Source organism: Gopherus evgoodei, chromosome 2, assembly GCF_007399415.2.
Source record: "Gopherus evgoodei ecotype Sinaloan lineage chromosome 2, rGopEvg1_v1.p, whole genome shotgun sequence".
Lineage (NCBI taxonomy): Eukaryota > Metazoa > Chordata > Testudines > Testudinidae > Gopherus > Gopherus evgoodei.
This window is the reverse complement of record NC_044323.1, coordinates 280,864,275-280,879,669: the sequence shown is the minus strand read 5'-3', so window position 1 is coordinate 280,879,669 and position 15,395 is coordinate 280,864,275. Positions and strand designations below refer to the sequence as shown.

General features: G+C 44.2%; 1 protein-coding gene and 1 pseudogene across 4 annotated transcripts in view; both read right to left on the bottom strand.

The window, feature by feature from the left end:
• Positions 1-15,395, bottom strand: part of EFR3A (EFR3 homolog A) — a 174,594-nt gene that overhangs the window by 83,011 nt on the left and 76,188 nt on the right. The window lies entirely within an intron of this gene.
• Positions 12,731-12,868, bottom strand: LOC115647343 (annotated as a pseudogene).

Genomic DNA, 15,395 nt, shown 5'->3' with positions numbered 1-15,395 from the left:
GTTCATAAGCCTGTTCTCCAGGCCAGCAGAGGCCAAAAGCATTGTGTAGGCCATGAAATCAGAGCCTGGAGGTGGGAGGGAAGGAGTGACCTCATGTTGCTGCAGGTGATTCACTTTGGGTCACAGGGAGCACCACTGGCAGGCTGTAGAAGGAACTGCTTTAACCCTCAACAGCTAGAGGAAGGACAGTCACAAATATTTCCTTTGAAAGAGTGAGCATTCATGGGAGATCCTAGAGGACTCTTCCTCTCCAACCCTGTGAAATCAGTATTGCCAGTCTCGAGCATGTAAACATGTGTCCAGCCCCAAAAACACATGATACAAAAGAGCCATGAGTTTTAAGCCAAAGTAATAAATGCTGGGTTCTTTTTATCTGCAGTCTGGTTAAGTCTGTGGCTTTAGGGTGCACTGGCTTCAAATTTCTAACCTTTTCTCTGTAAGAATGAAGGTTAGAACAAAATTAAAATGAAAGCTGAGATTGTCAGACCATCTCTTGATTCCAACTAGTAGGGGTTTAAAAATATATCAAATGTCATAAGATTCACCACAAAAAAAATCCACGAGAGTTGGCAACACTGTTTTATCCTAATTAAAAACAAAACAAAACAAAAGGGTTAAATTGCAGTACATTTTATTTTCAAAAGCTGTTCCATTAGCAGCTGCATTATTTCAAAGTGATCTAAATGAAACTGAATGAAGAGCACACCTTGTGGTGCCCGAACATTTAAAATTGAAACAAAGTGTTGCATCATAACATTCCGGGGGTGGGGTGGGGTGGAGGAGGCATCTACCCATCAAACAACCCTACAAAGCTGCTTGCCAGGTTGAACAGTCTATCTAAACTATGTACCAAATAATGGCATCTCCTATTGCTCTGTGGCATTTGAAACAGAAATTAACAAGCAGCATTCAATTTACAAAAATTCAAACTTTTAGCAGAATTTCCATAATGCCGCATGGTTTGCACAAAATGCTCTGAACATTATAAAAGTAAAAAAAGTCCATAAATGATACAGGATAATGCTGAATGTTACCTAATGTTATCTGCAACTTTTAAACACTAAACTATCAAATGGATTAGTAGTCCCACTGAGTAGAAATGTTGATTATGTTTATATCCTTTACAATGCTGTACAATAGGGGTCAACAACCTCTGGCATGCAACTCGCCAGGGTAAGCATCCTGGCGGGCCTGGCCAGTTTGTTTACCTGCCATGTCCACAGGTTCGGCCGCTCGCGGCTCCCACTGACCGCAGTTCACTGCTCCAGGCCAATGGGGGTTGCGGGAAGTGGCGCGGGCCGAGGGATGTGCTGGCCGTGGCTTCCTGCCACCCTCATTGGCCTGAAGCGGCAAACCACGGCCAGTGGGAGCCACGATCAGCCAAACCTGCAGATGCAGCAGGTAAATAAACTGGCCCGGCCCGCTAAGGGCTTACCCTGGTGAGCTGCGTGCCAGAGGTTGCCAACCCCTGCTATACAATCACTGGCTATAAAAATCAACATCTTCTACAGCAATGAAGAGTTCTTGATTCAAAAGAACATGTGAGTGATGTGATCCAGATGATATTTGTATGGCTTCTGCACAAGAGAGAGTTGCTGAAGAAGCCTCGGGAGATAACTGACCCCCACAAATTTAGTTGCTTACACAAAAATATTGGTTGAAAAAAGGAATGGAATAGTTCAGACCACAGAAAAAAGCTCTGGATGCCACATCTAAGAATTCAAACTGTATCTCTGACAAGAAATTAGTATCTTTTTAGCATCTAGATGGACTTTTGGTCTGACCCAATGTGGCCATTCTTATATTCTTATCTCAAAGTCCCAAAATGAGCCAAACCTGAAGATAAGTTAACACTTCTTTACAAATCACCAAGCACAGTCTAGAGCAGTATTTCATAAAATCATAGAATATCAGGACTGGAAGGAACATCAGGAGGTCATCTAGTTCAACACCCTGCTCAAAGCAGGACCAATCCCCAGACAGATTTTTGCCCCAGATCCCTAAATGGCCCCCTTGGGGATGGAACTCACAACCCTGGGTTTAGCAAGCCAATGTGCAAACCACTGAGCTCTCTCTTCCCCCTTGCCTTTTTCAACGACCAGTCCATGGACTGGCAACAATCCCTGAGATCTCCCTGACACAGTTTAGGAAGGCAGCAAGTTGGTACCTGGTATCAAAAAGTTGAGAAACACTGATCTAGAGCAGGGGTCGGCAAGCTTTCAGAAGTGCTTTGCTGAGTCTTCATTTATTCACTCTAATTTAAGGTTTTGCATGCCAGTAATATATTTTAACATTTTTAGAAGGTCTCTTTCTATAACTCTGTAATATATAACTGAACTATTGTTGTATGCAAAGTAAATAAGGTTTTTAAAATGTTTAAGAAGCTTTATTTAAAATTAAATTAAAATGCAGAGCCCCCGGACTGGAGGTCAGGGCCCGGACAGTGTGAGTGCCCCTGAAAATCGGCTAGCGTGCTGCCTTCAGCACCCTTGCCATAGCTTGCCTACCCTTGATCTAGAGCATCCCTTCCATCATGGTCCCTTAATTTTAGAACTGGCCTGTATCAACAGGTCATCCAGATATGACTGGAAAAGCCATGTGGAATCTGCAGCAGTCACTACCATGATATTTTGGTTTTTTTTTAATTCAGGGGCACTGTACGAACTTAAAGGTGAGAGCTCTGTATTTGAGGGAGATATATGAAACTGTTACCATTCATTATCTTCCTTTGCCCTTGCATCTCTTTCTCCTGTTTCCTCTGCAACATCAGTTCTGTATCCAACAACCTCACTGCCATCATTTTACCCATTGAGAGCTGTTGTTCCAGTTTAAATTTAGCAGATATCTTAAGACTATATTCTAAGCATCACTGAAAAAGCTGGCTCTAAAACCTGAGAACAAAAGTGTTCTTCCTGGAAACAGAATACACGGGATTGTCACATGGTAAGAAAGTGACTAACAATCAAACCAATGTTCTAAGGTCTATTGCCACTCATTTGTCTGAAGGAGAACAGCCCACAGACACTCATTGTAGAACATAAGCAACACAGCAACATTTTCTCTTGACACACTACTTCATAATTTTTTTTAAAGCTTTCCTCTCTAAGGGCTTCAGGAATAGGCTTCAGATACCTGCTGTCCTATTGCTTGTTTCACAGCATTGCTAATTATGTGGCAGTGTGATTAATTAGGTTGTCTGCAAAATGGCTTTTTTAGATAAATCAATCCTCTACAGTGTAATGAACCATGAAGTTCAGGAAAGAGGAAAACAGGAGGACCTAATTTTAACATGTTCACAAACGTTCAAACATCTTCAGAGCCTATTCAAGTGATTTGTCCAGATCAATTCTTGTAAAAGGCTTTTGGTTTTGTGGTGCATGATCCACCTTCTATGGGAACAGAAGAGGGGGATATATCATTTGATCTTTCTTTCTCAGGCCTCGTCTACACTACAAACTTGGGTCGATGGAAGCCGCCTTAAATAGACATAATAATATATGCATCTACACTACCAGGTCCTTCTGCTGACATAAGTCGCTTATAACAGCATTTCATTACTCCACCTCTTCAAGTGGCAGAGCACTTAATTTGATATCGATGGGTCAACAGAGAGGTAGCATAGACACAGCTTTGTGTGGTTTGACTCAAATGGCCTACAGGAGGTGTCCCACAATGCTCTTCTGTGACTGCTCTGGACATCGCGATTCTCAGCAGTGACCCCACGACTCCTTCCCCAAACACATTGTGGACATCTCCCAGGAATATGAATCCTGGGCCACCACAGGCAACAACAAGGGGGACATTTTGGAGGAAGACGGGAGACAGGTGAGTGGTAGATCCATTCTCCCTGACAGCCAGGACCTGTTATTAACCCCAGAGCCCAGCCAGTCTCAGGACAGCATGGTGACCAAGTGTGATACTGGTGAGTATACATTTCCAAACAAACTATAGGGCTTACATGCTATTACATTTTATGTTTAATCTGAACAAAAAATGAGGTGCATTGGCTATCTGTTTCGAAGTTGCTGCTCCAGCTACGCAGATAGTCTTTCCCGGGGAGCACTGTTTATGTGCACAGGGATGGCCCGGAATCCTCCCTGGAGATCTCTACGAAACTTTCATGAAGGTACCCTGCAATTCTTTGCAGGTTTCTGGGGAGGACTGCCTTATTTCTTCTACCACGGTAGGACACTTCCCTACACCACTCCACTATTAACTCTGCTGGCATCATTCTGGTACACAGCATAAGGACCAGGTCTGTACCCAGATGCTTGCAGCATCTGATCCCTTGCTCCCTCTGGAAACTATCACATAAGGTCACCTAGAGAAAACAGGGGAAGTTTTCATTACAAGTGTTAAGACCACAAACAGTGGAGCATGTGAGCCACCTCTCCCCTCTCCTGGTGAATTCTGGATCCCAACCACACTTTGCCTAACGTGCCATTGCTTTGGTTGGCAGGGACTGACATCTACTAAGACAGTGGCTCTCAAACTTTTGTACTGGTGACCCCTTTCCCACAGGATGCCTCTGAGTGCGATCCCCCGCATAAATTAAAAAACACTTAAGACTATTGTAAATCCTGGAGGCGAAGCAGGATTTAGGGGTGGAGAGCTTGCAACCCCTCCCCCCACATAATAACCTTGCGACCCCTTAGGGGGTCACAACACCCAGTTTGAGCATTAAGGAAAGGGGGGAAGAAGGCTTCCTGTGTTATCCCCTGTCCGTTACAGCTATTCCCCTATTCCATTTTGTTTCCCCAGACTCCATTTTGTTTTCTGTTCTCCTGTGGCCGCCCTTCCCTGGCTGTTAAGTTGTTTACCAGGGCCACTGCCCTTCTCAAAGGGAGGGCCCCTTAAGTTGTTTAACAAGAGCCATTGCCCTTCTCAAAGGGATGGCCACTTGTGCTGCATGCTAAGTGGGACCACTGCCCTTTTCAAAGGGTTAGTCCTGTTATCACCTCGTTGAACCTGGGCTTGGTGTAGGGTAGGCAATGTCCAGAGCTGCAAGGCCTACTGTGGTTTTAAGATCCTGGGCATGAGTCATAGTCTCATGTGCTCTTGAGTCACCTATTGCACAGGACTATGTCCAGGCATGTCTCTGGGCTTACCTTCAGTTTTCCCCTGTGCCCCCTCCCCTGTGACAGAGGGAGCCTGTCAGGATTACTGGTGGGAAACTGCCCAAGTTTGCCTTTAAAACCAGACATTTTTGAAACACACCTCAGAAAGGTTCCTGCATTGCTGCCTGGTCTGATCAGCCAGGGGTCCTGGGGGGTCCTTTCTCCGCTCTCGTTTTATTTTTGAGCGTACCCCCGTTTTTGAAAAAAAAACCCACAAAGAACGAATTGCTACCTGAGAGATCTCCTGATTATTGAGACTGTACCGAACCCTCCTTGCCTCTTCTGATGTTGCTGCTGCTTCTGCCTTTGCTGCTGCCTTGGGGACTGGTAAGAATCCCTCTGTAAAACTTTCTATACTTTTATTTTATTATTTTAGCTGCTGGCTCTGTTTCCCCAGCACACAGACTCAAGCTAAACCTTGGTCTGTGCCTTAAAACCTCTCTTAAACTACAGGGCTCTTTGCCACTGCTAAACTCTGCTCCTGTGGGCTTTGCCTTGGGGCTCTCTGCTTTCAGCTGTATCCACCGCTGTAGCCACCATCCCTTGGCTTCCTTGGGAGCTGGGTCCTGGGTACATACCACTCTGCCCTCTGTAACCTCCCCATAGCATAAGGTGCACCATAGGTCTTGTTTTTTTTTTTAATTTAATAAGTCATAGTGTGTTAAGATTGTAGAGCTTGTAAGTTTCTGTGATATTTGTTGTGTTACCTAATTGTTGGTTAAGATAAGTTTAGAAAATCATTGCCTGGTTGTATTCTGTAGCTGCTTGTCATTTTATATAAGTTTGATTAAGTTAGGGGATAGATAAGGTTTTTACTATTTGAATTTGTCTTCCCACTGCCCCAATCCCCCCCCCGAGCTCCCCAGTCACTCATTGCAGTCTCTTTGCTATTTAAACTTGCAGCCTGTCTGCTCTCTGTGTCTCCCTGAGTTTAAATCTCCCTCTGTAGCGCCTCTATCTTTGGTTTCTGCTCCACCACGTGCTCCTCTTCCCCCATCCCAACCTCATTCCTCTACCACTGCCTTTCTCTCTCTCTCTCTCTCTCTCTTTTAATCCCTTCCCCCACGTGTTCACCCCGCTCCTACTGCTGCCAAACCTCAATTGTATTACTGAAGTCTAGCATAAAACCCCATTGGTTACCCTTTTTCTCTCTCACACACCTCACATTTTATATTTACACCACTGTGACACATTTTTACCTAGAGTTGTTGGTTATTTAACACATTTTACCCATAACTGTTAGTTGGTTATATGCTGCTGTGACACACCCTTTACCTAGAAATTGTTAGCTACCTGTTACATTTATACTTCAGTGTTAGTTGGTTACCAACTGTATTGTACCCCACTGTATTGTACCCCACTATTGAAACCCCCTATACTATACTAAAAGAACTCCCTCCCCAATTGCCTACCTTAACAAACCCCATACCCCTCACTATTAAATTTTCCCTGTTTTGCATTTTCTTAATAAAGTTTATTTTGCACCCCACCTGTGTGATAATTGCTCCCCAAGATCCCATATACCTGCAGGCAGGGACATCCCCCACCCTATGGAACAGCCCGAGAGACAGCAGTTTGTGAGTCTTAACACTGGGACTGGCTCTCAAGCAACATCCATGTTCCTAGCGGGAGGGGGCATTGTTTACCTGTTCACTTGTGCCCTCAACCTGAATTTCCCACAAGTTACAGCACAAGGCTCGTCGCCCATGTCATATAGGAAACCGACCCATTGAATAGCTAGATATTCTGATTATGTTCTGGCTTACACTGGACTGTGATAAGGGGAGTGTTTGTTTTTTTTAAATACCAACCTTGCACCAGAACCAGCATAGAGCTAACAATGGTTGCCTTGTGCTTTGCATGCCTTATAGCCAAAAGCTTGTCCTACGGTGCATCCTCCAAACCGGGAGAGAGGTTGTCGCAGATCAAAAGGCAGAAAAAGAGGACACCGGATGACACGCTCAGCAAGTGTGATGGGGCAAGGCCAGATGGCTACAGTAAAATAGTGAGGAACAGGTATGTTAGCCCCAAGCTAAACAAACCCCTGGTACCATGGTAACCAAATGGCAGTTGCTCCAGGTTAATCAAGACACCTGGGGCCAATTAATATCCTTCTAGAAGGCAGTGGAGATAGTTAGATTGATTGAGACACCTGAAGCCAATCAAGGGCTGGCTGGAACTAGTTAAAAGCCTCCCAGTTAGTCAGTGAGGCACGGGTGTCAGGAGCTATAGGGGGGAGCTGCTCTGTTGGAGGAATGAAGCAATACGAATTCATATCAGGTGTAAAGAAGGAGGCCCTGAGGTAACGGTGAAGGAGATATTGAGTGGGGGCTGCTGGGGAAGTGGCCCAGGGAATTGTACACGTCCTATTTCCAAAAAGTCAGCTACCATAGCTGCTAATTTTAGGGTCCCTGGGCTGGAGCCCAGAGTAGAGGGTGGGCCCGGGCTCCCCCTTCCCCTCCCTGATTAATCACTGAGACCGGGTGTCATAAACAGATAGCTAAGGGTTAATGTCTCTTTCACCTGAAGCACCTGACCAGAGGACCAATCAGGAAACCGGATTTTTTCAACTTTAGGTGGAGGGAATTTTGTGTCTGAGGTCTTTGTTTTCTGTCTGCCTGCTTTCTCTGAGCTTTGGAGAAGTAGTTTCTGCTTTCTAATCTTCTGTTTCTAAGTGTAAGGACAAAGAGATCAGATAGTAAGTTATATGGTTTCTTTTCTTTGGTATTTGCATGAATATAAGTGCTGAAGTGCTTTGATTTTATTCTTTTTGAATAAGGCTGTTTATTCATATTTCTTTTAAGCAATTAACCCTGTATTTTGTCACCTTAATACAGAGAGACCATTTGTATGTATTTTTCTTTCTTTTTTATATAAAGCTTTCTTTTAAGACCTGTTGGAGTTTTTCTTTACTTCAGAGAAATTGAGTCTGTACTCACCAGGGAATTGGTGGGAGGAAGAAATCAGGGGGAGATCTGTGTGTGTTGGATTTGCTAGCCTGATTTTGCATTCCCTCTGGGTGAAGAGGAAAGTGCTTTTGTTTCCAGGACTGGGAACGGAGAGGGGGAGTCACTCTGTTTGGATTCACAGAGCTTATGTCTGTGTATCTCTCCAGGAGCACCTGGAGGGGGGAAGGGAAAAAGGATTATTTCCCTTTGTTGTGAGACTCAAGGGATTTGGGTCTTGGGGTCCCCAGGGAAGGTTTTTCAGGGGGACCAGAGTGCCCCAAAACACTAATTTTTTGGGTGGTGGCAGCAAGTACCAGGTCCAAGCTGGTAACTAAGCTTGGAGGTTTTCATGCTAACCCCCATATTTTGGACGCTAAGGTCCAAATCTGGGACTAAGGTTTGACACCGGGAGACAACAGAGACTGTGTGAGGGAGGATTGCTTCTCCTCACCTCTGTTGTTGGCTTATGATGAAAATGGCTCAGTAAGCTGTGACTCTTGCCTCTAGAGAGAGAAGGGCTACGTGGAGGGTCACAGTAAGCCTCTGAGGCTAGCAAAACTCCGTCACGAAATGCAGAACCCACGGAGTCAAGGACAGAACTGTGTCACACAAGATAATGAATGCTTCAAGGACAGCTGAGACGTAGCCCAGAGCCTAGAGGATTTCACTTTCCGAGAAACTGGACATGGAGATCAGGGGAGCGTCCCAGGACCATGCCACACAGGAAGAGATGCTGTGGATTATGAAGGACCAATCAAACATGTTGAGATATCTGGATGAACTTCAAGAAAAACATATTGGGCAGGACTCCATCTGGAGGCCTTGCAGAACTGCCTGCAAGCATTACCCTGTTCAAAAAAACCCCTACCCCAAACGGTACAGGAGGGAGGGGGGAATTCAGTATCCCTTCCACTCAACCCTAGGGGAGGATACAGAGAACAAATGGAGCCCATCCTTGACCTTTGATGCTACCCATGCTTTTGAAAAACAATCTGACTTACTTGGTTTCTCCCCTCCCAATTTTATCAGCCAGTTTGCCCAAGGTTAACTTATTTCTCTGCTCTTTCAGTTTCTTTGTGTGTATACAATAAAAGTAAATACTTTGAGATAGAAAGGCTCTTCATTTATTTTACTCATGGAGGTTTGGGTTGGGAACAGGAAAACTGATGCAACGGAGGGGATGGTAAGGGAAGGCAGAATGCAGATAACTGGCACACATTACTATGGCTCATTACTGAAAAGCGTTTTCAAAGCCTCCCAGAGATGAAGAGCTCTTTGCTGTGCTCTTACTGCCCTGGTATCTGGTTGCTTAAAATTAGCTGCCAAACTATCTGCCTCCATGCCCCATGCCTGTGGAAACTTCTCTCCCCTTGCCTCATTGATAAAATGCAGCACACAGCATGCAGCAATAACAATGGGGATATTGATCTCACTGAGGTCTATCCTAGAAAGTAAACCGCACCAGTGACCCTTTAAACATCCAGAGGCACAGTCCCTCACCATACTGCACTTGGTCAGCCTATTGTTGAACCGCTTCTTACTGCTATCCAGGTGGCTGGTTACAGCTTCATAGCCATGGGAGCAAGGGGTAGGCTGGGTCTCTCAGGATCACGACTGGCATTTCAACATGATCAGTGGTTATTTTGTGGTCTGGAAAGGAAGTTCTTGCTTGCAGCTTTCTGAACAGACCTCTGTTCCTAAAGATGCACATGTTTTGCACTTTTCCTGACCATTCCATGCTGATGTCAGTGAAACACCCCTTGTGATCCACCAGCGCTTGCATCATCATTGAAAAGTATCCCTTACAGTTTATGTACTCTTTGGCAAAGTGGTCTGGTGCCAAGATAGGAATATGCATGCCATCTATCGCCCCACCACAGTTAGGGAACCCCATCACAGCAAAACCATCCACTATGTCCTACAAGTTGTCCAGAGTCACTACCTTTCTTAGCAGAAGTTGATTAATGACCCTGGCCCACTTGGATCATAACAGCTCCCACAGTGGATTTACCAACTCCAAATTCACAGTCTGGTGTTGCAAGCTTGCACAGAGCAACCACCACTCGCTTCTCTACTGTCAGAGCAGCTCTCATTTTACAGTTGCTGCACTACAGGGCTGGGGAAACCTCTGCACAAAGTTCCTGGAAAGTGGCCTTCTACATTCAAAAGTTCTGCAGCCAGTGCTCGTCATCCAATAGCTGCATAACGATGCGGTCCAACCAGTCTGTGCTGGTTTCTCGGGACCAGAAATGGCACTCCACTGTGTTCAGCTGATGCACGACTGCCAGCAGCAACTGGGAATTGTTTCATTCTATGGCTTGCAGTAGGCTGCTTGCATGACATCACAATGTTCCATGTGATGGCTCCTGTCTCTGCACTGGAAATACTGCAGGATAAGGCACACAGTGTTAGTAATGCTCACAACAAGAGTGCACGGCTGAGCAGACTCCATGCTTCTCAGGCTATGGTGCATGTGCTGGTAAGGCAGGTTTTCAGAAAAAGGCGCAAAAAAACATGGGCTGTTTGCTGTTGATATTGGGAGGGAGGGAGTCAATTATGGGTAGCCATCTCACATTACAACTAACTGCAGGATGTTTTGGGAAGGGCTCGCAACGCCTCATGGGATGCCGAAGACATATTCCCATTCCCCCCTGCAACAATGTTTCAGTCCCATGAGGAGCTGCAAGCCCTTCCCAAAACATCCTGCGGTTAGTTGTACTGTGGGACAGCCACCCATGGTGAACTGGTCTGTGCATTAATGCAAGTGCTGCTAATGAGGATGCACGCCACCAACACAATAAGCATGGTGTGGACATACAAGATCAATTTAATACGGAGGCTTGATGCTGTCTTACATAAAACCGGCTTAAGTTTGTAGTGCAGATATGCCCTCAGTGAAAGAGGAACCAGTTTCCAAAAGAACAGACTGGTGTTAACCCAACACCAAAAGGGGAGGATGAAAAGAAGGCACAAATGAGCACTCAGAGCACAAAATCATGATGACAATAAAATTAATCGGGAAACTAGAGGTTGTGAAGAGAAGAAATTATTTGAATTGCTTATACATTAATGCTCAGACCCTAGGTAACAAACAAGATGAACTCGAATTGCTTATTTATTAGCATAAATTTGATCTAGCTAGCATTACTGAAACCTGGTGGGATGATTTTCATGACTGATATGCTAAAAATCAATTGATTTTTTATAGTCTATTTAGGAAGGATCAAGTGAGAAAATGGAAAAGTGGCTATTCTAAGTCAAAAATTACATTACCTGTTTCCAAGTCACTGACAGCTCAGGAGAAAGTGATCTTGTATGCTTACAGATCAGTGTCCTAACAGATACAAACAAGTACTCAGTCTCGTGCTTTATCTGCTACAGGCCACCAAACACTAGGGAACAGGATAACTGGTTCCTTAAGCACCTATCTAGAATGTGTACAGGGAAAAATAGCTGCATGTTCATGGGGGATTTCAATTTCAGTGATATATGTAGAGATATTTGGAATTTCTAAATACTGTAGTTGACAATTTTCTAATTCCAGAACTTGCATTCAACCCAGGAAACTACAGACCAGTTAGTTTAACTTCTGTGCCAGGGAAGATAATGGAGCAGGTAATCAAAGAAATCATCTGCAAACACTTGGAAGGTGGTAAGGTGATAGGGAATAGCCAGCATGGATTTGTAAAGAACAAATCGTGTCAAACTAATCTGATAACGTTCTTTGATAGGATAACGAGCCTTGTGGATAGGGAGAAGCGGTGGATGTGATATACCTAGACTTTAGTAAGGCATTTGATACAGTTTCGCATGATATTCTTATAGATAAGCTAGGAAAGTACAATTTAGATGGGGCTACTATAAGGTGGGTGCATAACTGGCTGGATAACCGTACTCAGAGAGTAGTTGTTAATGGCTCCCAATCCTGCTGGAACGGTATAACAAGTGGGGTTCCGCAGGGGTCTGTTTTGGGACCGGTTCTGTTCAATATCTTCATCAACGATTTAGATGTTGGCATAGAAGTACGCTTATTAAGTTTGCGGACGATACCAAACTGGGAGGGATTGCAACTGCTCTGGAGGACAGGGTCAAAATTCAAAATGATCTGGACAAATTGGAGAAATGGTCTGAGGTAAACAGGATGAAGTTCAATAAAGATAAATGCAAAGTGCTCCACTTAGGAAGGAACAATCAGTTTCACACATACAGAATGGGAAGAGACTGTCTAGGAAGGAGTATGGCAGAAAGAGATCTAGGGGTCATAGTGGACCACAAGCTTAATATGAGTCAACAGCGTGATACTGTTGCAAAAAAAGCAAACATGATTCTGGGATGCATTAACAGGTGTGTTGTAAACAAGACACGAGAAGTCATTCTTCCACTTTACTCTGCGCTGGTTAGGCCTCACCTGGAATATTGTGTCCAGTTCTGGGCACCGCATTTCAAGAAAGATGTGGAGAAATTGGAGAGGGTCCAGAGAAGAGCAACAAGAATGATTAAAGGTCTTGAGAACATGACCTATGAAGGAAGGCTGAAGGAATTGGGTTTGCTTAGTTTGGAAAAGAGAAGACTATGAGTGATAATGATTTTATTATATCTGTAATGTGCAAATAGAATAAAGTCCAAATAAGTAATATATATGGTGACGGAGTTAGGCCAAACAGCTGTAGGAAAGCGCGGACACAGTCCCCCACTCCCTCAGTTGTGGAAATTAAAGGGGTCAGCACACTCAGTGCAATGGATAAGCCTCAGCCTGGAAAAACTACCTTTGTGATGATGGTATCTCCCCTGCCAGGTAAGTATAGAAGGCCGGTATATTAGCCCCAGGATAAACAGGTCCCTTTTCCCCTGGTAATTGAACAAGGGTTACTCCACATTAATTAGGACACGTGGGGTCAATCAAGGGCCTGCCAGAACCTGTTAAAAGCCTCTCCTCCAGTCAGATAGGTGCACGCAACAGGAGTTGTGGGGAACGGACATGCTACTGGAGAGCTGGACAGTGCAGATACTGAAACGATGGAGACCGACCTCATAGATAGATGTGAAGAGCAGGGGAAACTCTGCCCAGCAGGGACTACAGCCCTTTCAGGCTGGTTTGGGGAGAAGAGACCCCGCCAGAGGGGAGTGACTAAACTGGGCTCTTGGCCTGCTGCCACTACACCCAGAGTAGTTACCAGAGACTAAGAGGCTTCTCTCCCCCTCCCGTCAGGGAGGCCGGGAGCAACTCCTGCCCAGACAATGTGGGGGCAGTAAACCCAGGGGCATGGGGAAATTCCCAGGGAGAGAGGAATCCCCCAGCCCGCCACTAAGAGGAAGCCCAGAAACAACCGAGGCGGAGAAGGAGCTCTGCCACAATACCTGATGCTTAAAGATAGCCAAATTCACAAAGCTGAAAACAATTATGAGCAAAATCAATTGAAAGAACAAATTTTAACAGAAAAATGTGAATGGGAATTGTCTAAGAACATTTTAGTAAATGCCCAAAAAGCCACAGTGCAATCATTGAGAAAGATTTAAAACAAATAAACAAACACATCAAGCAAGCAAACTTATCTGGATTAGAGGGGCAGTGAAGGCAGCAATGAAAACAAACAGTAAATGGAAGAAAGGGAAAGTTGATAGTGCTGAATAAAAATAAGGCGAAGAATTAGGGGAAATTGATAAGAGATACATTAGGACACAAATCTATGACAAGCAGAGTTAAGGACAATAAGGAGTTTAAGTATTAGGGACAAAAATAATCCTAACAATGGTATTAGTCAATTACACTAGAAGGACATGGTAGAATTGTAAATAATGTAGAAAAGGAGGAAGTGTTCAATAAATATTTCTGTTCTGTATTTGGAAAAAAATATTATTACAAAGCACTTTCCATTCCAATAGCAGCTCAGGAGGATGATAAACAGCAACGACTCCAATCAGACACTTTTAAACCAGCAGGCTCAGATAACTTACTTCCACAAGTTTTAAAAGAGAATGGAGGAGCTTGCTGGATCTTATTAAGGCCTTGTCTATGTTACACTGTTTTGTCAACAAAAGTCAGCTTTCGTCAACAAAACAGTAGATGTGTAGACTCTACAATGCTCCTTCCACAGAAAAAAACTCTTCTGCTTTGCCAACAAAATAAAACCACCTTGACAAGAGATGCAGAGCTTTTTGCATCAATGTCAGACACTGCACTTGGTTATGTCACTCTAAAAGGCCTCCAAAAGGTGTCCCACAATATCCATTCTGACTGCTCTGGTCAGCAGTTTGTACTCTACTGCCCTGCATCCAGGTATACAGGCTTCAACCCCTCCCACTTCCAAGGCTCAGGAATTTTTTTAATTCCACTTCCTGTTTGCTTGGCATGGACAGCTCACATCGCATCTTCCCAGCTGATCATGGCAGCTCGATGTAGCAAATGCTCTCCTGCTTGGAGCGCACCAGAGTTGTTGGATCTGCTAGCTCTGTGGAGAGGAGGCTGTGCTTTCCCAGCTCCGCTCCAGCTGTAGGAACTTTGATACCTCCGGTCAGATTTCTCATGGCATATTGGATAAGGGCTAGGAATGGGACACACACCAGTATTGTTTGTATTATGTTTTCTCTGTAGTGCTTTTACATTCCTGCTAATACATCCCAGAATGTTGTTTGCTGTTTTTTTTTGCAACAGTATTACACTCTTGACTCATATTTAGCTTGTGATCCACTATGATCCCCAGATTCCTTTCTGCAGTACTCCTTCCCAGGCAGTCATTTCCCATTTTGTATGTGTGCAACTGATTGTTCCTTCCGAAGTACAGTACTTGGCATTTGTCCTTATTGAATTTCATTCGATTTATGTCAGACCATTTCTCCAGTTTGTCTGGATCATTTTGAATTTTAATCCCATCTTCCAAAGCACTTGCAACCCCTCTTGGCTTGATATTGTCCACAAACTTTGTAAGTGTACTCTCTATGCAATTATCTGAATCATTGAGGAAGATATTGAAAAGAACTGGACCCAGAACTGATCCCTGTGAGACCCCACTTAATATGCCCTTGGCTGTGAACCACTGATAACTACTCTCTGGGAATGGTTTTCCAACCAATTACGCACTCACCTTATAATAGCGTCACCTAGGCTGTATTCCCTAGTTTGTTTATGACAAGGTCATGTGAGAAAGTATCAAGAGACTTACTAAAATCAAGATATACCACATCTGCTTCCATCCTATCCACAAGGCTTGTTACCTTGTCAAAAAAGCTGTTAGGTTGGTTTGACATGATTTGTTCTTGAAGATCCATGCTGACAGTTACTTATCACCTTATTATCTTCTAGGTGTCTGTAAACGGATTGCTTAATTATTTG